Source organism: Rattus norvegicus, chromosome 4 (genome assembly GCF_021556685.1).
Source record: "Rattus norvegicus strain SHRSP/BbbUtx chromosome 4, alternate assembly SHRSP_T2T, whole genome shotgun sequence".
Taxonomy (NCBI): Eukaryota; Metazoa; Chordata; class Mammalia; order Rodentia; family Muridae; genus Rattus; species Rattus norvegicus.
This window is the reverse complement of record NC_141537.1, coordinates 129,154,995-129,175,026: the sequence shown is the minus strand read 5'-3', so window position 1 is coordinate 129,175,026 and position 20,032 is coordinate 129,154,995. Positions and strand designations below refer to the sequence as shown.

Genomic DNA, 20,032 nt, shown 5'->3' with positions numbered 1-20,032 from the left:
TTCCAAAGGCAAGGTAGTACTTTTGAGTAGAAAACAGATCATGAATAATAATAGCTGACATGTATTGAGTTTTATTATGTGTCAGACATTGTTTAGGTTGACAAGGCGTTGCTTGGTGTATGCCACATAAATACGGGCTTTGTTTCTATTATTGTTCTACCAGTGTTCGCAATGGTCTCTGGTGCATGGTGGTTCCTTAAAAATGCTTACTTAAATTTTAAGTTCTACAACCAGCCATTAAACATCTATTCTGAATGAAGAAATGGTGGCCCAGGTTACTCAGAATTTCTGAGGCTAGTGAAGGCTGGAGCCATGACTTCCGACCACCTCATGTCTCTCTTAACACTTCTAACCTTTTTTGTCCCACTATTTCCCACGGTAATGGTTCTTAATTCCAAATGGTTCTTAGTCCAAGCACGTTGATTGCTCAGTCTCCTGATCCTCTTTAGTATTCTTGGCATCCATCCTTTCTCATAGTTCAGAATGCCGTCTTTATATAAGAGAAAAAAAAGAACATGCTAGAATTGAAATCCAAATGCCCGTGGGTTTGATCAGAAGCTTCACCGGGAGAGCAGGCCAGGTGGCACAGGGTATGGGGCTGGAGACATCGTGTGCCCCGACAGCTGCTCCTCAGTTCCAGCAACTGCAGCTGTGGCTGATTCAAGCCAATACTGCGAGCGCCTGTCATTTTTCAAGGGAAGTAGGATATCTGGATTTGGTTTGAAAGTACTTACATGAGTTGTTTGATGTTTAAATTACTGACAAGCAAGGGGAGTTAAAAAAAAAAAAAAAACAGAAAACGTTGTGTTGCAAATACACTAGCTGTGTGGGGTCAGTCTGCCCCACTGATCTGTCCTGAACCACCTGTGGAAGATTAGTGACGAAATGAGAGCAGGGGAAAGCAGCTTTGGATAATTGGCTCTGTAGTCCTAGGCAGAGGAAAAGCATAGGAGATGGGTTGTAACTGTTTGTTGTCTTAGATTAAAGGCTTCTGGGACTTAGAACTTCAGCCACGACTCTGGACACTTGGCACAACAGCACTAAATATTCCCACCTCACTTGTATATGTGCCCTTGAGTTTGCCTGCAGATCGTGTGGATGGGCATCTCGCTTGGCCAATATTAAGTAATGCTGCTCCACCTGATCCGTTCCTCACTTGCTTTTTCTGAGCTGCACAAACTGTCAACAGTAATGACTAGCTCCTGATAGTTTGTTGTTCTCATAGGCCTGCATGGTTTCATCTCTTACAAACAAGAAATACAATAGAACTGGTGCCCAATTACAGAAGACTATTCAGATAGGAAATAAAACAAAACAAAAAAATGGGGACTGTCGTTGGAGGACACCGTGTAATGGCTTAGGCTTGTTATTCTTGGCAGACAGAGGTTCTTGATTTCCACTTGGCCCTCACCAAATCATCCCTAATTACAAAAAAACCCGCACCTAGCAAGGGCCAAATAAATAATACAATTGTGTCCTAATCAGTGTGTACATCTCTAAATTCTCACCTAATGACTACCAAGCTCTGGGCCGTGGCTACTCCAGGCATAGCTGTGGCCTGTCCTAGCTAAAAGCTCCATGCTTTGCATGCTCCAGAGAAACCAGTTACAATTAAGCAGATTTGAAAAATGATTAGGAGGAGGCAGATTTTCTGATGGCTAGGTCTGTGTGGGCCTCTCAAATGGCAGTTCTGAGTGGGAAGGGCTGATGGCATTTGCTGCCTTCCTGCCAGGTTGTGTATGTGACAGCTGGGGTGTCTTTTTCCCAGCCACTGGTCTGACCACTGTCAGAAAGCCAATTAGAGTCTCAGGCAATTAATGTTATTTTTTCCTCAAGGGCTCCTGGCAAGGTTTCCATCATGTAACATGAAATCTGTGACCTTTGGAAATACATGCCCAAGAGCGGCAGATAGGCTTGGCTGTGCATCTACTGTGCTTCATTAAATTACGAAGAATATGAAAATAAATTGGAGTTGCTGTGTGCAGAGATTTCTGTACAGCTCTTTCTATCCTAAGATCCCAAGCAATGAAGATGGATGTCTACACCAAAACCCAGATAAACCATAAAAGGCAGTAGATAGACTGAACGCCGGTGCGTTTACATATGTTCAGCAAATTATTTGACAAAATTTATGATTTGGAACATGTTTGGAATTGAGCTTCATAACTTCCAGTTTATACTTTTCTTACCACATTTTAAAGGAGGATGGTAGCAAACTGAAAACAAAAAAGTAAGGCTCTGGTGGTTTTTTGAGGAGCAGGAGAGAAGAGAGCTGTTTAATCCACAGATAGAAACTCTAGGGCACGTACATAGTAGGTGCGTGTCCTGTAATGGGTGAAACGAACCGTCTGAAGGAAAATTCTCTTGGTCCTCCCTCTCTGGGACCCTTGCTTGTGAAGGGTAAGGAGGGCATAGTAGGCACTTCATAAAAATGGCTTGAATTTGTAAAATTAAATAAATGAATGAATTAATTAATTACTCCAGCCAGAGAAGCAAAATTAGCACCTTGCTCAGCTGTTACCAGAGAAGCTTCCTCCTGCAACAGAGAAGAAGGAAAGCAAAGACCCTCAGCCAGACACTAAGCAGAGTGAACACTCAGCCCCAAATTGTATTGTCTCCATCAAATCCCTCTCCTCAGGGCTCACAAAACCCCGTGGAAGGGGAAGCAGAAAGAGTGTAAGGGCCAGAGGGGATGAGGAGGCTAAGAGGTCTTCTAAACAAACCCCCAGAGACAGACACCGTGCATAGCACCTGCATCAGATGGGGGTCCTAGAGCAGAAAGGAGCAGTGAACATAGGCCCCAGTCCCAAACCCAGAAGCAATTCGCAATTAATAAGCACTTGCAAATGAAAAAAAATCTCAACTGGACAAACCGCTCTGAAGGAAAGGCTGCATGCCAAGCAGTAGTTACCCCACAGAAAACAAACTCCATGGCGTCTGTGGAGGGTACCTGCCTCATAACATCATGTCAGGGATTTTCCCTTTAAAAAACATTTTTAACTTATACATACATGTGTGTGCATGTATGTATATATGCATGCATGTATTCTCTTTTACCCTACAGGTCCTTTGCAAATATCTTCTGTATTCCAGTTTAGGGCCTTTATGAGCTTCCTCGGTGTGAAAACAAGTGGGTCTCTGCGTCTATATCTGTTTCTTTCACCTTTTCTTTGGTTCATTCCTTTCCACTTGTTTGTTTTGTCCTATTCCAATGTGTTAGTTTTGGTTTTATATTATGATCCCTTAGAAGCCTGTTTTCTAATGAGAGACAAAAATGGGGTAGATAAGATGGGGAAGAACTGGGAGGAGTAAAAAGAGGGGAAATTGAGGTCAAAATATATGTTTTCAATAAAATGTCAAAAAGGAAGTAATTACATAAAATGAATTGGATCTATAATGCAGGATGACATGAAAAGAGAAACACATGCGGGAAGCCGTGCGACACGTATCACATGGCATTGTAAGGCCTTCTTCCTATCATCTCATGAGCCAGCATTGCAAGCTGGTAGCTCTAGGTAGCACAATCTACACAGAGATGGGGATTATCTATTCAGTGCTCTTTAAATTCTTATTAAAAATTAATTTATATAACCCACATGCTCGCATGCACGCATACATGCGTGCACACACACATCCTCACTCTGGAGCTGCAAAGCTGGCACTTCACTTGTCCTCGGTCCACACTATCTGCTCTTTCAGACAAAGCTCCATTGACTTCTTGCCCCTTGCAGTGGTTGAACATGACACCTTTGCTTAAAGAAGCAGCAGCCTCCTGTCCTGAGAGTGGGAGAGGTAGCTCCTAGGTTGGAAGGGGGAGCATAGGCTAGCTCTCCAGCCCTTCAGTTCCAGGATGATGTACTCCGTGACTAACCATGTCTGTTCACCAGAGTGAGAATCCTCCTGATTGTTAGTTTGTATCAGTCCCATAGACTTTCAACCTGGCTAATCCCTGTTCCTCTGGCCTATGCAGGTCCAAATGGCAGTCCCAATGCTCAGAGAGTCCACCTTGTATCTCCCGAGGTGACTGACTGAGTTGCATCTTCATCTCCACTCTTTTGTCCTCTTTCCTTTCTCCCACTGCACACCCAGATCTACCCCTCCACGAGCCAATCAACAGACTGCAGGAATGGAGTGCAGGAACTGATGGAGACGAATTGTGCCACCAATTAGTGACATGAGTGTTGAGAGAAGCTGGGACTGAGCAAGTTCACAGGGAGCTGGAATCAGGGGCTTGCTAGAATTTGAAGGTTGCCATGGCTTTGCTAAGTGATAATCATTTTCCATCACCCTGGATAATGGGTGCAGAATATGTGACTCCATTCCTTTTCAGCTATTCCAGGCTGGCTCCTAAGAGAGCTGCAAAATTCTGGCTCCAGCTGTGTCCCTTCCTTGTTGTGCCTCTTAAGGAACATGAATTATTCTTAAATTCGGTTCCCTAAAATTTAGGTAATGATTCACGGGAGAGCTAGGGAGGCAGCTAGTGTAGAAAACAAACCACCTGCTTAGGATTCAAGGCCCAATCATTGACAGCACACCTAATCAGATTGAATTGGTGCTAAAATGCTGCGTGTAAGTGCCTTCAGTGTCTTACAGATACCGCAGAACCAGATTGGAAAAGGTCAAATTGTCTTATTAGTCATCGGAGAACGGGAGACAGTGAAATTTCTCAGGTGAATGTAATTTGCATTCACCTAGCAAATGCTGAAGAACCCCGCCAGCAATTCCGGGGAGGTGGTTGTCCTGGATCCAGCAGGGTGTTCATCTAGGTTAAGACTTCTGTGGTTTTCACAATCCCTCAGGTGCCATAAGCAAGTGGCTGGATGGTGTCCTTGGGTCACATATGTGTTGGTTCTCAAGTCAGTGTCCAATAAGTCAGGCCATCAAGGCAGATGGTGAGCCAGAAAGTGCTACTGAACTTTGGAAAATATACCACTTGAGAGCCCAGCTGGGGAAATGCCTGAAATTGGAAAATAATGTAATAGAATATTTGATTTGCCACCAAAGACCTGACTGTGGGAAGATTGCCACATTGAAATGATAGGACAGCTTGGCTGATTTCAATCAGGGTAGTAACTGTCTATCAGTGGACTGGGTCTGGGGCATCATCTTTGGGTGGACTGCTTCGCCTCCCCTCCCCCATCCACTGCATCTCCACAAGCATGCACCTGAACGAAGGCTTCCAGCTGGATCTGCTAAATTGCAGCATTATTAGCTGATGTCTGGGTCTGATTAACCGGTTCTCTTTTTCTCTTTCTTAAAACTCTAGAAGGTGGCCATCAGAGTAGATGGCAAGGTAAATGAAATGTCATTTCCATTCAATTCAATTTTTTGTCTCTCCAGGCTTTCAACTACTGGCCTGGCCCTCGCCTCTTGGAAGCAAACTTGTTTTCCTGTGACTCATCAGAAACTCTCTGGACAAGAATATCTAAGTCTTCAGGGTTTAGCTTCATCGATCTAAGAAGCATGGCCCTATGTCCAAGGTAAGCCAGCGGTCATCTTTCTACCTTTCTATGGAAAACTGCTCACTTTGAAACACCAATTCTCTAACCCTCACCTACCTCCTTCCCAAGTAAAGGGCCATGTTTGACAAGCCTAAACCTTGTGGGTTAATGGCTCCAAAAGAAGCCTTCAGCCAGAGAGAGGCAGGAGGCCAGTAGAAAATACTATAGCTGCTTTGCCCCCTGTTGGGACAGTTCTCTGAAGCTTGTTCTGCCCATAGTGTTCAGTGGTGTAATCTCCGGTTGTCCATAGTGATTTCTAACCTGAGAACATTTGAATGGACAAAGATGGGAACTCTTTGCATTAGACATCCTGCCTCTGCATCTGCTTAGGTGTAACCCGCATGGAATCAGACCCCACGAAGCAGGAAGCGGATGTGAGTTCGATTGTGAGGTTGTGATTCAGGGCACTTGCATTTTTGTCCCAGGTCTGACGTTATCAGGACACCTTGGCTTCCCTACTTCTCAAAAAATAACTGTACAGAAATGATCAGTAAATGTACATCGAGAAGGAAGAAGGGTGGCATGTGGTAACATGTAAGGCTGGCTAACTTTCTATGGTTGATTGATGGCTATTTCCAACAGCAACGTGTAAGTCCTGCAGAGGACAAGCATTGTGGTGGTTCTGTTCAGCTCTGTGTCCCAGTGAAGTAGACAGTGATATTAAACATTGTTGCTGCAATTGTAATGCCACTAATTGAGTTGTTTCTGTGTGTTAGCAAGTTCATTCACGCATCAAAACTCCAACTCTTTGGGTACCAGAGCTCTATCAGCTAAAGATATCTCTTTAATGGGAAGGAAATGTTTGGGATTAATTTCTAATTGATCCCGTTCATTTCTTTGTATACTTCATTTCTATCCCATCCCACGCCTGCTTCTTTCCCTCGAAGTAGCCAGGCCTGTTGAGCACAGGGCTGGACTGGAGTGAGAGAAATTTAACTGGGACAGGTGGGGCCCTGCAGGATCTTGGCCAGCCAAGGAATGCACACCTACAAGGAGCTTCAGAGAACTGCTTCAGTTTATTGAGTGAACCAAGGCTATTTAAACCTTTGGGGGTGGATAGGGGCTTTCAGGATGAGTGCACGTCATTGGCTGGCGCTGTGGGGCTGAGGATGCCTCATTTGCATAAGGAGGAAACCTTTGTGCTGCTAGACATAATCTTACAAGGAGAAGGAATTTAACCTGGGTATTGTCTGTGTGACCCCCTCTGATGGGGCAAGAGCTGGGGGCACAGGGCTATGTGTGCCAGGACATGCTGGCCCAGAGCAGGGAGACAAATCCTACTCCTGCTGAACTCAGGATGAGATTTCCAGGGTTTGGACTTGCCTTAACCCCACTCTTGTTCCAGGTCTACAACTCCTCATTTCATGACTCCCTGGCCACACACTTCATGTGAACAATTAAACAATTTGGTCATATATACGCAGTCACTAAGATCCATCTTAAAATGCTTCTCTTATTCTCTGCCCATCACATTATTTCGCAGCTGTGTTCCCTTCCTCAGCTTCAAGTAATTGCCGACTTTAAGTTTCTGTGGATTTCACTTTTATGGATACTACAGATAAGTGAGGTCGTGCAAATATGCTGTCTTCATGGCTGGTGGCTTTTTAACTTACAATATTTTTGGAGCTGGAGCCACGTTGCAGCATACATTAGTACTTTATTAATTCTACTTTATTTCTTGACCAGTTCTGGTGCGTGTGTTCCTATTGTCTATGCATTCATGAACTAACTGATATAGACATGATTTTCTCCTGTTGGATATGCAGTGAATTGTTCTTGGATATTCACATGGTAGTCTTTACTCAGGCGTGCATTCTCACTAAGGGTAGATTTGCTGAGTCACAGGGCAGCTGGATGCTTTTCTTTAAGAACTCACCAAATGATTTTTTTCCCACCAGCAAAGCATGAGGTGCCTCTCCACATGTCCATCAACACTGTGGCCAGTTTTTGTGATTACCGATTTCCTCCTGGCTGTGTTCAGATTGTCACCTCCCCAGTTCCTTATGGTGTTGGACATTTTTCATGTATCTATTAGCAATTTATAAATCTTACTTGGTAAACATCTATTCATATATTTTTGCTTATCTTTAACTGAACCCTTATTTAGTTGTGAGATACTCTGGACATACCTTTTGTCAGATATTGATCTTTGAGGTGTTCTCTCATTTTTTTTAATCATTTTCTAGTGATATTCTCTGAAGTACAGAGGGTTTGGATTCTGACATGATTCTGTTTATCCTGATGTCCTTTTGTAGTTTGTGCTTTTGGTATTGCATCTAGTAGCTCTTTACTTTACACAATGCCACAATATTTTTTGTTATATTATAAATGTTCTATGGTTTCAACTCTAATACTGAGAATTGTGATGGGTTGAGCATGTATTCGTGTGTTTTCTTTCCTATTGACTTACCCTGGTATCTTTGCCTGAAATCACTTGCTTCCTCGTTCTGGGTTCTCAATTCTGTTCATATTTATCCACACTGCCCCTTGTTGAGATTACATTGCTTAATTAATAGTATTTGTTGAGAAGCAAAGTTTGGAGACTACCATGGCAGATAATAATTTGAAGATTAGAGTGGTCAGGGCACCTCAGATAATAGTGGTCAGGGACAGCTTTGGGGGAATCACATTCTAGTTAAAGCCAATCAGGAAGTAGTGAAGTACCCGTTAGCCTGCCAGGAGATAACTTTACCAGGTTAAAAGAGAGGTCTCTCTCTAGTCTTCTCTACATACAATGATAAATCTTGAATTTTCAACCAAAGATGCATCAAGTTTTCTACTCTACATCACCACACCAACAATCAATGATTTTCAAACTATAGGGTAGTTTCCAGTGTCCTTTACTGTCATAGCATAGGCTATCCAATTACATAGTAGGGTAACTTCCAGAATTATTCACTGTCACAGCATAGGCTATCCTATGGCATAGTAGGACAGCTTCCAGAGTTATTTACTGTCATTCCTTCCCCCATTCCATCACATAGCCAAGCAGGATTCACTGGCACATTCCTTCATTCATTCACTAAATATTTGACAGCGTCTCCTGAGTGTAAAGCATTATGCTGGCAGAACACTGAATGAAACTCTCGGTTTCATGAAATTTATAGGGCTCTTTCCTTGAACAGCACTTGTATATATCATACCTCATACACACTTGCAAAATTTAAGTGCAGTGGTGTCAGAAGAAGAAATGAACACTCTCTCTCTCTCTCTCTCTCTCTCTCTCTCTCTCTCTCTCTCTCCACATAACTACCAGGGTTCTCAATTACTTATAAAGACAGCAGAATCAACAGAGGTATTCTCAGATGAAATGTGTCACAGAGTGCTACCTTTTAAACCTTTTATCTGTTTATTGTGTGGATGTATGTGTATGCGGGTTTACACAAGCCCCACAATGCACGTGTAGAAGTCAAGATGATGTACCTGAGTTGGTACCTGAAGGTCAAACTTAGATCATCAGGCTTGGCAACCTTTCTCAGCTAAGCCATCCAACTGGTTCATAGCGCTGAATATTATACACGACTCAGCAGCTTCAGATATGTGCTTTGCTGGTTAACACCTTATTTTCTCTCCGCTCAAACATTTCTGCCTACGGCTTCTGCGATATACTTGCTGAGATCTGTAAACATTTCTCTCAGCTAGTTGGCAGAATGTGAGGTTTTATCAAAACAAGGGACTGGAAGGATCCTGAAAGGAGAGGAAAGATACTTAATTCTGGGGTTCAGTCTTCCATAAGTACCAAGTAACCTGGGCAGACCAATTCCCAGACATCCCAGGGCCATGCTTCCATGACTGTAGCTGATTGATTCTGAGCAATGTCTACCCCCTTGACCCTGACAGTGGCAGACTAGGCCTAGAGATGACTATAGTTTATGTCTCTTAGCAAACTACTCTGAGAGACCCATTGTATGAATCACTTTTCTTCTCTCTGTGACAAAATGCCTGACAAACACAACTTGGAGAAGGAAGGTTTGCTTGAGGACATAGTTCGTTGTGACAGGGAGAAAACAGTAGCAGGAGCCCAGGGCGGCTGGTCACTTAACCTCTTAAAGGCTCCACCAACTCCCAAGAGCCACTTCCTAAAGACCCAACCCTTGGGACTAGAGCCTCTGGAGGACATTCAAACCTAGAAATAGATCTACCAATGGCCCAGATACCCCACTCCTGGGTATAGCTGTGGCCCAGAAATTGTTCTTGGCTCAGGGTATAGATATTCAGACTGAAGTCGATATATACAAGACTCTAACAGCATAAGATGGAGCCATAGTGAACTGTCATATGAACTCCTGTTCGGGATGTTCTTTAGTGTTTTCAGACATAAAAGGCAAGCATTTTCCTTAAACTCTCAGAACTTAAGGTCCATCATATTCCACCTCAGCCATTCATTCTCTTACTCTTTCATTCATTCATTCATCAAGTATTTCTTGAATGCTAACTACATCAGTCTCTGAGGAGAAAGGGTGGAATATCGTTCAGCTCACAGGCACAGGAAAAAGGCTTTCTGAACAGGACCCCGGTAGTTCAGGCATTAAATCAACAATTGACAAATGGGAACCTGTGAAACTAAAAATAAATTCCGAACGGAAGAGGACACATTATTAAAGTGAAAAGGCAGCCTTCAGGATAGAAAAGAAATCTTTATCAATTATGTATCTGACAGTGGGTTAGTGTCTATAATCTACAAAGAACAAAAATAAATAAACAATCAAAAGTTAGAGCACGGAACTACAGAGTTCTCAAAAAAATTGCAAAGCCTGAAATATCTTTAAAAATTATTCACTTTCTTCCTGAGAGGGTCTGTCAGAGTCTGACAAATACCGGGGTAGATGCTTTCAGCCAACCATTGAGCTGAGAACAGGGTCCCAAATGGAGGAGTTAGAGAAAGGACTGAAGGAGCTAAAGGGGTTTGCAACCCCATAAGAAAAACAATATCAACCAACCAGACACCCCACCCCAGAGCTACCAGGGACCAAACCACCATCCCAAGAGAACACAGGGATTGACCTATGTCTCCAGCCGCATATGTAGCAGAGGATTGCTTTGTCAGGCATCAGTGGGGGGAGGAGAGGCCCTTGGTCCTGTCAAGGCTTGATGCCCTAGTATAAGGAAATGTCAGGATGCAGAGGTGGGAGGAAGTGGGTGGGTGGGTGAGGGAGCACCCTCAAAGAAGCAGGGGGAAGGGGATGGGATAACGGGTTTCTGGAGGGGAAACCAGGAAAGGTAATAACATTTGAAATGTAAATTTAAAATATTCAGCAAAAATATCTAGTATGGTAAAAAAAATATTCACATTCTTAACCATCAGGAAGATGTGAATTAAAACTTTTTTGAGAGTTTATTTCATCCCACACTCAGAATGGCTAAGTGTTGTTGTTGTTGTTGTTGTCATTTTGTTTTGGTTTTTTTAACACAACAATTGGTGGCTTGGATATGTAGGAAAGGAGAAAATATATTCCTTGTTGGTGACAATGGAAATAATGCAACCACTGTGGAAAGCAGTGTGGAAGTTACTCAAAACCTAGAAAGAAATCTACCATATGACCCAGCTTTCCCACTCCTGGGCACATTCCCAAAGTTCTTTATGTCCGACTATAGAGACACTTGTTCATCCATTTTCATTTTAGCTTTAGTCACATTAACAGTGGAAGCAGTCTAGATATCCATCATCTCATCAATCAATAAAGAGTACGTGGTACATATATACACTGGAATATTATTTTGCTGTAAGGAAAAGTGAAATTTGAAAATTTTTGGTAAATAGATAGAGTTGGAAATAATCATTCTGTGTGAATTAACCCAGACCTAGAAAGATAAATACTGCATGCTCTCCCTCACATGCTGCTGCTAGATGAGATCTTAGGTGTGTATGTCTGAATTGGAGTACCCATAACAGTCAAATACTAGTACAGGTCTATTGGAGGGTAAACTAAGGCAAGGGGGATAGAATGCACCTGGATGGCTTCTTCTAAATGGAGAATAGAAGTGCAGAACACAGGGGGAGGAGGAGGAGGAAGAGGAGGAGGAGGAGGAGGACTTGGTGAAGAGGAGCTGTTGTGATGCATAAGAGATCTTTTAGGCTCCTGGCTTTAAAATTTCTCCATTCTTCCCTCCTGATCTGTTTGTAAAGGGGAAAATGTGGCCTGGTTACATAGGTGCCTGGTTCAAGTCCTGGCTTAGCCACTTTCTAACTGTGTGATGTTGACTAAACACTTGACAAGCCTCATTCCTGTAACCTATACAGTGGGTAAAATATAGACTATACTACGTATTTGTGAGTAAGTGTATAAAGTACTTGGATAAATAGCAAGTATGCCTCACATCAGCTATTATAACAACAGAAACAATGATAAATGTCTAAATGCTACAAGGAGTAATGGTAGGCACAATAATAATGATAATAAATATGATGATGTAATGTTATTACACATCATGACTCATGTATTTACATGCCAAATTTCAGCTTTGATTTATATTATTCATCTTACGTCCACTCACTGCCCCCCTTCCGATCACCCCTTCCCACAATCCTTCCCCCATCTCTCCTTCCCCTTCTGCTCTGAGCAGTAGAGCCCCCCTTGGTATACTCCCACTCTGGCACTTCAAGTCTCTGTAGGGCACTTCCTCTCCCACTAAGGCCAGACAAAGCAACCCAGCTGGAAGAACATACCACACATATAGGCTGCTTAATCGTGCAGGTACTATTTCAAGCTTAGCTAGGTTAAGCCCCAAGTCATAGTTATCCAGTGGCAGAGCCTAGCATCCATGTGTAGCTAGGTACCAGAAACTTACAGTGCTTCAGGTTTACACATCCTCCTGTATGCCTCCATGTTGTAAAGCATTAGTGCAGAACTTCAGCTCAGGTCTTTTCTCTGCAGTCCCATTTCTCCAGCCTCAAACTGCACAAAGAAAGCCCTTCTAGATCTCTGTGCTTAAGTTACAATGGGGTTCACTAGTTCTGCTGTTCTCATGACTATACCTGACCCAGGATGGGGGAAGATGATAACCCCTTTGCCTAGAAAATTTCTTCCCCTCCTCCTCTTCCTCCTCTTCTTCCTCTTCCTCCCCCTCTTCGTGCTTCTCCTCCTGCCTCTCTTCCTCCTCCTTCTCCTCCTCCTTCTTGTCCCCCTCCTCTGCCCCTTCCTCCCTCTCCTCCCCTTCCCCCTCCTCCTCCTCATGCTTCTCCTCATGCTTTTCTTCATGCTTCTCTTCCTCCTCCACCCATTCCTCCTCCTCCTCCAATTTACTTAATCAGCATTTTACTTCCCCCCCCCCCCCGCTTTTGCTGCTTAAAAGGAATGTAGTCTGGACTTCTTGCTAGTTCAAGTCCCCTAGTTTGAAGATGGGCCTTCTGGTGTGGGACACATCTCCCAGTTCCTACGAAATGACTTATGAAGTAGCAATCCACAGGGCTGCTAGCCCTGAAACAACCAGGGTAATTGGTTCATTCCCAGTAAGGTTCCCAGTGGACTGGGAGTCATCCACCTCCCTTTTCTAGGATGTATTCTCTCATTAGAATATCCCATGGTCTCATGGACTGTAGAGCACTTAGCACTGTTGGAATTTTTCTTATTACAGTTGTCTGATTTTTTCTTACAGTTTTTCATTGATCCGTGTGTCCATGTTTGTGTCAGTGCCTTGCTGGTTTTAGCACGATGGCTCGGTAGTATAACTTGAAATCGGGTATGGCAGTACCACCAGCTTTGTTCTTTTTGCTTTGGCTGTCTGGGGTCTTTTGTGCTTCCTTGTGAATTTCAGGCTACTTTCATTTCTGTGAAGAATATTATTGGAATTATTAATGTAATCAATCTGAGTCAATGATCATTTGGCAATATAGCCACTTTCACCATGTAGGTACATAAAGTCATTTATATGTGATATCAAAAAGCAAATAGGACCCTGAGGGAAGAGGGATACTAGCAGGAGAGATGAGGGAGGGGAGGGGACACAGTCAATATGGTCAAAGTATATGATATGCTACTCATAAATTGTTATTATAAAACCCACCATTATTACAATGCATGTAAATCAATTAAGAAAAAAATAGTTCAGTGTGGCTGTGCATACCTTAGCTCCTGCAGTTGTGGGGCAGGGGCAGGGGCAGGGTCAGATCTCAGAGTTTACAGAACAATCCATCTATATAGCAGGTTCCAGGCCAACCAGAGCTGCACAGTGAGAGACTGCCAACAAAAAGTAGATAAATAAAACCAAGAGAAAAAACCCAAATGTATCCAAATGTAATGAGTATACATTTGGTATACTCTTACCTTGACTATATGGAGTCCCTAAGTACTGACATTTACCACTTGTTTTGCCTTTACCATTCCTGCCTACCCTTTGCCTAAGCTTTTGGAAAGTACAGCACACATGGAAACCACGGTTGCCTGGTGAGTGGTTGTGACATGAATGTGCCTATTTTGGAGGCTTCACTTTGGCTCCTTTCCCATTGTACCCTCTGCTCTGAAAGGGATGCTATGGAGCATGCTACACATGCTCTACCCAAGCCACTCCAAGTACCATGAAAGCCACTTCTGCCCAAGTGATGAGGAACCTACTTCCGGGCCCTGCTTGACAGTCTCCTTCCCTAGGTTAATTTCCAAAAGACAACATAAACTTCATCCCCTGTGGCCTAGAGGATGGTTTTGAGCACAGGTATCCAGTCTGACGTCCATGCACCTATGCAAGGCTCTAATGGTGTAGAATGGAGCCGCAGTGAACTGTCACCCGAACTCCTGTCCTGGGCACCAGATATTAAAAGTTAAGCGTGCTCCATGAACTCTCAATGCTTAAAGGACATCATATTCTGTTTCACTTGTCCATTTGCTTACTCCTTCATTCATTTATCAAATATTTCCTGAATATTAACTACACCAAACTCCCAGAAAGTCGCCCCCAACAAATCAAAAACTTAAAAGCTAATAAACAAACTCCGTTAAGATTCAAGTTGATTCTGGCATCAAAGTCCTGCTTGAATACCATTTTACAGAATGTGAAGTCACAAACAGCAAAAAAAAAAAAAATAAATAAATAAAGTAAATTATTTTCATCTCTTTTCTATTCTGCTATGTCTACTGCTTCCACCCCACCCTACACTAGCCATTAACTAGTAGAATGGTTAGGCATGCACATGGGAAAATCTACATGTGAGGCATCCATGATAAATGGTATCTGACCATTACTGGTTCTCAACCTTCCTAATACTGCAACCCTTTAAAACAGTTCCTCATGTTGTGCTGACCACTAGCCATAAAATTATTTTTGTTTTTACTTTATACCTGTAATTTTGCTACTGTTAGGAATTGTAATGTAAATATCTGATATGTGACCCCTGTGAAAGGGTCATTTGATCCCCACTCAATGGGATCACAACCCACAGGTTGACAGATGAAAAGGCATCAGGGACTTACAGGCTGGTTAAGGGACTGGGGAGCTGGAGGAAGGAGATCTTACTGAAACTGGAAAGGAAGTAGACGACCTGGACCAACTAAAGAGCACCCAATTACTTAACAGAAGCAGCACCTTACTCTGGGTGGCACCTGTTGTGTGAGATGTTTTTTGAGCAAGGTCTACCCAACTCCCAGAGTTTCCCAGGGGCATTACGTCCCCCATTAAAGGTAACTGGTTCAATAGCGTGCTCCATTGTTCCATTGACTTCCCTCTCTTCCTCTTCTCCCTGATGCTTCCTAGGATCACCTCCCACACAGACGAACTTGTGTTCAGTTCATTGGCTTAGTTCCTAAGAAAACAAACTCAGAATCTTTGTTTATCTCACATGTTACAGAACATGGCATTCCAGATTCCAGTACAACATTTAAAAACCTTAAGTGAAAGACAAAGCGATGCAACTGTTTTCCCTTGAGCAAATTTTGAGGAGTTGAGCTTGTTTTCATTCAGGGCTCATTGTCCATGAACGTGCTTAGACTGTTTACTACTTGGGGCTCGTCAAGTTGTAATTAATACCCATTTAAGATGCAATAGGTCTTTAAAGGGAGGATTGCACACCTGTTGCATGTCTTGCAGAGGCCCTGGTTCTGAAGGCGTGGTCTCAACAGGGATGGAGCTTATGGGAATGGGTGGAGCCATAGGTAGGGCCAAGTGGGAGATCCTTATGTCATGTGTGCCAGGCCCTTAAAGGGGATTATGGGACCTACTGTGATACTTTCTTTCACCCATTTGTTTCATTATTTTGGTTTGTTTGCCCTTAGCCTCACCATGGACTCCCACAAAGGGGCCCAAGAGATCAGGGACTGGAAACTCTAAACGGGTGCAGCAGAACTCTTTCATTTATTTTAATAGATCAGTTGATTTTTCTCAAGTATTTATACATAGTGAGAGGAAGCGAACTAGTATAACACCGAATTGTCCTCTAAGGCCTGGACTAATTATATTACAGAGACAGCACAAAGTGAACAGCCATCTTTTTCATTTGAGGCTGATTCCCACATCTGTACTTTGTCTTAGCTGCTTCTCTCTGTAGATGGAATTTCCTCTCCAGTTTGTACAAATAAGCATGACCTTATGAAAATCTTGAATTTCAGTATTTTCTTTTTTTTTTACAACATTGTAAAGTTAAAACTCCAAGGAGAACGCTCTGATACTACCTTGGTTTTAATTAAATATCATCCCTGAGCCAGTCAGCAGTGGTGATGGTGTGTATATATGAGGGACAGGTAGTTCCCACCCACCTGCTGAAGAGCATCTAACTGGGACGCTCAAGATAGCGAAGGCCTGCGAGCACCCCATTTGGACATAATTTGTACATTTGATGGTATTGTCTACTTCTAAGGAGGTCAGCTTCCAAATAGATACACAAAAGGTTTGCCATATGATTCACAATATAAAAATACCACCAACCAATACCAATATGAAGAGAGAGGTAGTCTGTGAGATGCTTTAACCTAGGGAAAGAGCAAAAAACATGGGGTGTAGCCACCACCTGTCATTTCTGATGAATATTGCCTCTGCAGCAGGTGGAGCAGCCTACTTTGGGTGACCTTGAAAGTTTAGCTTCACTGTGTATTCACTGAAACAGAGGGCCAGCTTTCCCATAATTTATCAGGAGATACTAGAGAAACTGCCTACCATATTGGAGAAGGCCTTTAGCCATGGTGTGTTGAAAACTAACTATCGTCGTTGCTCTTTCTAATCCACTGTGTGCTGGTTTTCATTAAAACAGTCAGCATGGGAAGGTTTCAGAGATGCTTCAGTAGGTAAAGAGCTTACCCGGCCAGCATGACGACCTGAGTTCAATGCCCCACAACCTACATGAAAAAGCCAGCAGTGGACTCATGCCTTTATAATCCTAACACCAGGGAGACTGATAAAGGCATATCCAAGGAACATGTTGGCCAGTCAACCTAGCAGAGTTAGTGAGCCCCAGCCCCATGAGAGTTTGCTCTCCACAGAAATATACATAAATATTCACAGATCATACATACTGTGTCACTGGGCTTATCTCAGTTGAAAGGATATCCCGATAGGATTAGGTTAAATCCAGTTATTAGCACTGAGGCCAAGTACCAAAAAATCATATTCTTCCTCAAGGTAAAATTAAGCCTGCTTTGAGCATAAAGCACCAGTCAGAGGCCAGATTCCCTAGCTCAGAGGAAATATTCCAAACTAAGAGATTCACGCATCTGCATTTCGGCTAGCTTACTGTGTAGGTGGCAGTAAGAGGAATGCTCATTTCATCTTGTTTCTGGGTATTAGTCAAGCCATGGCTTTGAATACTAGCCTGTCTGCTTCTTCAGCTGAATTTGTGTTTGTTTCTGTAATGCTGGTAAACTTAGTGCCAAGCCCTTACCTTTACCGTCTTCTTATATATGTAATGGAGATCTTGGATCAAAGTGCAGAAACTGGGACCAGCCCACAAAGCAATGCTGAGGTAGACTCTGGTTATGAACAGGAGACTTGCCTTTGGGTTCCCCAGTGTTCAATTTTCAGCTGTGAATGACCCTTGATCAACAATTACCTGAGCACGATACGTCCCTTCCTTCATTTATAGACCACAGGTCTTGATGGTATCCCCTCTGTGGGATTTCAGTAGCACAGAAATTAGAACCATGAAGAAAGCACTCCAAGCATTAAGATCAACAGGGCTCAGTACGATGGCTCCATTGGTAAAGTGCTGTGGTGCAAGCATGAGGACCTGAGTTCAAGACCCAGGACCCCACATAAAAATCAAACACAGTGAACATCTGTAATCTCAACCCTGGAGAGGCAGACACAAGAGGATCCTCAAGGATTGCTGGACAGTCAGTCTAGCCAAATTGGTGAACCCCAGGTTCGTGAGAGATCCTGTCTCCAAAAATAAGGAGGTAAGCAATCGAGGAAGATACCCAATATTGACCTTTGACCTCTGACCTCTGCAACTGTGCAGACATAGGTAAACATGCACAAGCACACACTTACAGGACACTATTACAGTAGCCATAGAACACTTGCATTTCACAGATGAGAAAACTGGGGTGTTTTTTTGGGGGGGGACTTTTTTTTATTGGCTACTTTTTGAATTACATTTCAAATGTTATCTCCTTTCCCAGTTTCCCCTCCAGAAACCCACTATCTTCCTCTGCTTCTATGAGGGTGCTCCCCACCCAGCCACTCCCTCCCACCTCACTACACCAAGGCATGGAGCCTTGACAGGACCAAGGGCCTCTGGGAGGAATATCTTAGAGCTTGTGGCCACTGTGTCCCCAGAACATTCAGAATTGTATTAAACTATACTCAAATGAGCTTAGACTGAGGTCCTACTTCCAGTAGAAACTAAGAGTTTGCAACTCTTTTCTATATGATGTCATTTAGTGAAACTAGCCAAAAGATTCCTGGGACCACAAACATTGGCTCTTACTTGATTCTCTTGCTAGCTCCCTCTGGGAGCCATGGGTCATTAGAAGTCATTGCTTGGCTCACACAAGGAAGTACACTTTTAGCAGTTATGACATTTGAAAAACAAATCTTAGAAAAATGAATGCAGCACTTGAGAGCCCTCCAAAGTGGAGCAGTAAGGGAATCTGCCGATCAGGGCTGCCTTAAGGATCAAATAAGACAATGCATGCAGTGTTTGTAAGTGCAGACAGGCTGTCAACAAGCACAAGGGCACGGGTAAGTGGTGGCTAGGCAGGAAGAAAAGCAACTCAGAGCAGATGGGGGAGCCCACTATCTCCAACTGACCAACCGAGGGGAAGCACACATACATTGTCTACCTGCTCCATAAATGAGAGGGAAAATCAGCTCCTTTTGTGTGTCCCTTTAAGACTGAACCCAGCACAGAAGTCAGGCTTTGACTGAGGTCAAACCACTAATAATCTAAGTGCTTGCAGGCTGTGCCTGTTGACCAGGAGCTGCTCAAATTGTAAAGCTTCAATAAAATAAGAAGCCACGAATCTCCCCAGCCACTTAGCTTCTTACTGCTTCAGTAACTGAAATCTGTGCGTCAAGGTGTTTTCTGCCATTTGCACTTTAGTTAAGATTCTTTTTTCCTCAAGAGCCTTCTAGGCGGACTGGGTTTGGTGCCTGCTGAAGGTCTGGCTTGCATAGACGAGGTGTCAAATCTGCTGTAAATTCTTTCCACACTTTACCGGCTTTTTTTCAAATCTCGTATGCTCCCCAACTCTTCCATTTCCTTGTCTGAAAGATGATGATGAGGATGCTGACAATGACAACAACTATGACGAGGATGGTGGTGTCATCGAGCCACAAGGTTGTCTTAAGAAACTTCTAGATGGATGCTTCATTTCGCTCTTTAAATGAGCAGGCACACACTGGGTGTTCATAAACCGTGTAATGCTACATTTTCATCTTTGCAAATTACATCTTTACATGCTTGAACAAGACAGGGGGACCGTGTCTCCATTCTTAGTTAAAATAAAATGTCCAGACGGAAAACCCACTACAGTCAGACAGTAGATACACTGGCTGAGTAGGATGCAAAGGCTTGCCAGTTAGGAATTCATGTTTGCCTTCTAGGTCCAATTTGATGGATTGTTTTAAGAGAGCCGTTACTGTCACACTGGGAAAAAAATCACCAAAGCACACTAAGGAAGGGATGTTTGGGGGGCAGGTTGGAGCACTGACAGTGCTCTGCCCCAGCCACCCCAACTGTGCTACGATTCCTTATGAGTCTTAGCAGGAGTGCCACAAATCACCGTAAATTGACTATTATGTCACCATGGGCATTGGGATGACGAATAACCCAGAGTAACCTCATGGATTCTAAGCAGAAAGTTTTCTTGCTTGTGTCAGCCCACATAGAAGTACTTAGGAGCGGGGCTGAATTGATGTTCTATCTTTATGAGCCTCTTTCACAAAATGAGAGTTGGAAGGAGTTAGTTTCTGCCTGCCTATAAGTGGTGGTGTGGGAACATGCCCTGGATCCTGAGCTGGGAACGAGCCAAGGACCCCAAGCTGTCCTCGCTGTCTTCAGCTCTATTCAAACTATGTCCTGGGAGTTAAAAAAAAAAACATGAACTACCAGTGAAAATACACATTTAAAACTGTCTGTTGGGGATCCCAGGAAGTCACGACAATACTGA

At 43.3% G+C, this 20,032-nt stretch overlaps 1 long non-coding RNA gene across 4 annotated transcripts; it reads right to left on the bottom strand.

Annotated features, from left to right (window-relative positions):
- Window positions 1–2,169: 2,169 nt before the first annotated feature.
- On the bottom strand, window positions 2,170–15,223 carry LOC147994987 (uncharacterized). 4 transcript variants are annotated; one of them, XR_015686087.1, is made up of 5 exons: window positions 14,906–15,223; window positions 13,566–13,678; window positions 13,096–13,269; window positions 12,291–12,397; window positions 2,170–2,536 (listed from the first exon to the last, which is right to left on the bottom strand). It is a non-coding gene; the product is annotated as an uncharacterized LOC147994987 (long non-coding RNA). The 4 variants fall into 4 exon arrangements; XR_015686085.1 differs by lacking the exon at window positions 2,170–2,536 and adding an exon at window positions 4,616–4,957; XR_015686086.1 differs by lacking the exon at window positions 2,170–2,536 and adding an exon at window positions 10,911–11,616.
- Between the last annotated feature and the right edge of the window lie 4,809 nt (window positions 15,224–20,032).